This window comes from Arachis stenosperma, chromosome 10 (genome assembly GCF_014773155.1).
Source record: "Arachis stenosperma cultivar V10309 chromosome 10, arast.V10309.gnm1.PFL2, whole genome shotgun sequence".
Classification (NCBI taxonomy): domain Eukaryota; kingdom Viridiplantae; phylum Streptophyta; class Magnoliopsida; order Fabales; family Fabaceae; genus Arachis; species Arachis stenosperma.
The window spans coordinates 15,610,242-15,615,110 of record NC_080386.1 but is presented as its reverse complement, the minus strand read 5'-3'; the positions used below and the strand labels follow the sequence as shown (position 1 = coordinate 15,615,110).

The 4,869-nt window shown below is 40.4% G+C and overlaps 1 non-coding gene across 1 annotated transcript; it reads left to right on the top strand.

The window, feature by feature from the left end:
* Positions 1-2,852: 2,852 nt before the first annotated feature.
* LOC130958425 (small nucleolar RNA R71) lies at positions 2,853-2,960 on the top strand. Its single transcript, XR_009077547.1, has one exon. It is a non-coding gene; the product is annotated as a small nucleolar RNA R71 (small nucleolar RNA).
* The last annotated feature ends 1,909 nt before the right edge of the window (positions 2,961-4,869 follow it).

The window sequence follows — 4,869 nt, the reverse complement described above, 5'->3', positions numbered from 1 at the left end:
GCATTGGCATAGAACTCTTGAACCATCAAGATTCCAACTTGTTGAATGGGGTTGGTAAGTACTTCCCAACCTCTTCTTTGGATCTCATGGCGGATCTCCGGATATTCACCCTTTTTGAGTGAAAATGGGACCTCGGGGATCACCTTCTTCAAGGCCACAACTTCATAGAAGTGGTCTTGATGCACCCTTGAGATGAACCTATCCATCTCCCATGACTCGGAGGTGGAAGCTTTTGCCTTCCCTTTCCTCTTTCTAGAGGTTTCTCCGGCCTTGGATGCCATAAATGGTTATGGAAAAACGAAAAAGCAACGCTTTTACCACACAAAACTTAAAGGTTTGCTCGTCCTCGAGCAAAAGAAGAAGGAAGAGAGTAGAAGAAGAAAAAATGAGGAAGAAGAAGATGGCTTATGTATTCGGCCAAGGATGGGGAGAAGTGTTTGTTTAGGTTGTGTGAAAATGAAGGAGTGAAGAAGGGTATTTATAGGAGAGAGGGGATATGGGGTTCGGCCATATTGGGTGGGTCTGGGAGGGAAAGTGGTTTGAATTTGAAGGGTGAGGTTGGTGGGGTTTTATGAAGGATGGATGTGAGTGGTGAAGAGAAAGATGGGGTTTGATAGGTGAAGGGATTTTGGGGAAGAGGTATTGAGGTGATTGGTGAATGGGGGAAGAAGAGAGAGAGTGGTGGTGGGGTTGGTGGGGATCCTGTGGGGTCCACAGATCCTGTGGTGTCAAGGAAAAGTCATCCCTGCACCAAGTGTTGCTCAAAATCACGTTTTGAGCCATTTCTGGCGTTAAACGCCGGGCTGGTGCCCATTCCTGGCGTTTAACGCCAGGTTCTTGCCCTTTTCTGGCGTTTAACGCCAGTCTGGTGCCCCTTTCTGGCGTTAAACGCCCAAAATGGTGCCAGACTGGGCGTTAAACGCCCAACTGCTAGGCTTACTAGCATTTGAATGCCAGCAGCATCTTCCTCCAGGGTGTGCTGTTTTTCTTCCTGTTTTTCATTCTGTTTTTGCTTTTTCAATGGATTTTGTGACTTTTTATGATCATCAACCTACAAAATAAAATAAAATAACAAAAGAAAATATATAAAATATAATATTGGGTTGCCTCCCAACAAGCGCTTCTTTACTGTCAGTAGCTTGACAGAGGGCTCTCATGGAGCCTCACAGATACTCAGAGCAATGTTGGAACCTCCCAACACCAAACTTAGAGTTTGAATGTGAGGGTTCAACACCAAACTTAGAGTTTGGTTGTGGCCTCCCAACACCAAACTTAGAGTTTGAATGTGGGGGCTCTTCTTGACTCTGATTTGAGAGAAGCTCTTCATGCTTCATCTCTATGGTGACAGAGGGATATCCTTGAGCCTTAAACACAAAGGATTCTCCATTCACTTGAATGATCAGTTCACCTCTATCAACATCAATCACAGCCTTTGCTGTGGCTAGGAAGGGTCTGCCAAGGATGATGGTTTCATCCATGCACTTCCCAGTCTCTAGGACTATGAAATCAGTAGGGATGTAATGGTCTTCAATCTTAACCAGAACATTCTCTACAAGTCTATAAGCTTGTTTTCTTGAGTTGTCTGCCATCTCTAGTGAGATTTTGGCAGCTTGTACCTCAAAGATCCTTAGCTTCTCCATTACTGAGAGAGGCATGAGGTTCACACTTGACCCTAAGTCACACAGAGCCTTCTTGAAGGTCATGGAGCCTATGGTACAAGGTATGGAAAACTTCCCAGGATCTTGTCTCTTTTGAGGTAATTTCTGCCTAGACAAGTCATCCAGTTCTTTGGTGAGCAAAGGAGGTTCATCCTCCCAAGTCTCATTTCCAAATAACTTGTCATTTAGCTTCATGATTGCTCCAAGGTATTTAGCAACTTGCTCCTCAGTGACATACTCATCCTCTTCAGAGGAAGAATACTCATCAGAGCTCATGAAAGGCAAAAGTAAGTCCAATGGAATCTCTATGGTCTCATTTTGAGTCCCAGATTCCCATGGTTCCTCATTGGGGAACTCATTGGAGGCTAGTGCACGCCCATTGAGGTCTTCCTCAGTGGCGTTCACTTCCTCCCCTTCCTCTCCAAATTCGACCATATTGATGGCTTTGCACTCTCCTTTTGGATTTTCTTCTGTGTTGCTTGGAAGAGTACTTGGAGGGAGTTCAGTAACTTTCTTGCTCAGCTGTCCCACTTGTCCTTCCAAATTCCTAATGGAGGACCTTGTTTCAGTCATGAAACTTTGAGTGGTTTTGATTAGATCAGAGACCATGGTTGCTAAGTCAGAGGGGTTCTGCTTAGAGTTCTCTGTCTGTTGCTGAGAAGATGATGGAAAAGGCTTGCCATTGCTAAACCTGTTTCTTCCACCATTGTTGTTGTTGAAACCTTGTTGAGGTCTCTCTTGATTCTTCCATGAGAGATTTGGGTGATTTCTCCATGAAGAATTATAGGTGTTACCATAGGGTTCTCCTAGGTAATTCACCTCTTCCATTGAAGGGTTCTCAGGATCATAAGCTTCTTCCTCAGATGAAGCCTCCTTAGTACTGCTTGGTGCATTTTGTATTCCAGACAGACTTTGAGAAATCAAATTGACTTGTTGAGTCAATATTTTATTCTGAGCCAAAATGGCGTTCAGAGTATCAATCTCAAGAACTCCTTTCTTCTGACTAGTCCCATTGTTCACAGGATTCCTTTCAGAAGTGTACATGAATTGGTTATTTGCAACCATTTCAATGAGTTCTTGAGCCTCTGTAGGCGTCTTCTTCAGATGAAGAGATCCTCCAGCAGAGCTATCCAAGGACATCTTAGATAGTTCAGAGAGACCATCATAGAAAATACCTATGATGCTCCATTCAGAAAGCATGTCAGAAGGACATTTTCTGATCAATTGTTTGTATCTTTCCCAAGCTTCATAGAGGGACTCTCCATCCTTCTGTCTGAAGGTTTGGACTTCCACTCTAAGCTTACTCCATCTTTGTGGTGGAAAGAACTTTGCCAAGAAGGCATTGACTAGCTTTTCCCAAGAGTCCAGGCTTTCTTTAAGTTGAGAGTCCAACCATATTCTAGCTCTGTCTCTTACAGCAAAAGGGAATAGCATCAGTCTATAGACCTCAGGGTCTACCCCATTAGTCTTAACTGTGTCACAGATTTGCAAGAATTCAGCTAAGAACTGATGAGGATCTTCCATAGGAAGTCCATGGAACTTGCAATTCTGTTGCATTAGAGAAACTAATTGAGGCTTAAGCTCAAAGTTGTTTGCTCCAATGGCAGGGATAGAGATGCTTCTCCCATAAAAATCAGGAGTAGGTGCAGTAAAGTCACCCAGCACCTTCCTTGCATTGTTTGCATTATTGTTGTTTTCGGCTGCCATGTCTTCTTCTTCTTTGAAGAATTCGGTCAGGTCCTCTAAAGAGAGTTGTGCTTTGGTTTCTCTTAGCTTTCTCTTCAAGGTCCTTTCGGGTTCAGGGTCAGCTTCAACCAGAATGCCTTTGTCTCTGCTCCTGCTCATATGAAAGAGAAGAGAACAAGAAAATGTGGAATCCTCTATGTCACAGTATAGAGATTCCTTGAGGTGTCAGAGGAAAAGAGAAATAGAAAGAAGAAGGAGAAGAAGAATTCGAACTTTAATTAGATAAGGTTCGAATTGTGCATTGAGAAGGAGTGGTACTCCATAAATAGAAGGATGTGGGAAGAGGGGAAGAGAATTTTCGAAAATTCAATTAATAAGTTTTTAAAACTATTTTGAAAAATTGATTGATGATTTTCGAAAACTCAAAGTGGAAAAAGAATCAAGTGATTTTTGAAAAAGATTTTGAAATTAGAACTTAAAAAGATTTGATTGAAAACTATTTTGAAGAAGATGTGATTAAAAGATATGATTGAAAAGTTATGGTTTTAAAAAGATGTGATTGAGAAGATATGATTTGAAAACAATTTTAAAAGATATGATTTTAAAATTAATGACTTGCCTAACAAGAAAAAGATATGATTCAAACATTAAACCTTTCTCAACAGAAAAGGTATCAAATTTGAGATGTTCAATCAAATCATTAATTGTTAGTAAGTATCTTTGAAAAAGGAAAGAAATTAATTTTGAAAACATTTGATTGAAAAGATATGATTTGAAAAAGATTTGATTTTGAAAAACTTTGAAAACTTGAAAAAAAATTGATTTGAAAACAAAATCTTCCCCCTAGCACCATCCTGGCGTTAAACGCCCAGAATGGTATCCATTCTGGCGTTTAACGCCCAGAATGCACCCTTTTTGGGCGTTAAACGCCCAACCAGGTGCCCTGGCTGGCGTTTAAATGCCAGTCTGTCTTCTTCACTGGGCATTTTCGAATGCTCAGCTTTTTCTGTATAATTCCTCTGCAGTATGTTCTGAATCTTCAATTCTTTGTATTATTGACTTGAAAAGACACAAATTAAAAATATTTTTGGTTTTTTTAATAATCAAAATGCAACAAGAATCAAATAACAATGCATGCAAGACACCAAACTTAGCAGTTTGTATACTACTGACACTATATGAGACACATAAACACTCAAGTCAAAAGAATTCAAAGATCAGAGGTAAGAAATCATCAAGAATTACTTGAAGATCCTTAGGACACATGAATGAATGCATGCAATTGACACCAAACTTAAGATGAGACACATGACTCAAGCAAGAAATATTTTTGGTTTTTATGATTTTCTAATTTTTTTTGTGTTTTTTTTTCGAAAATTAAGTGAAAACATCAAAATTCTTAATGAGAATTCCAGGAATCAGTGCAATGCTAGTCTAAGACTTCGGTCCAGGAATTAGACATGGCTTCATAGCCAGCCAAGCTTTCAAAGAAAGCTCCGGTCCAAAACACTAGACATGGCCAATG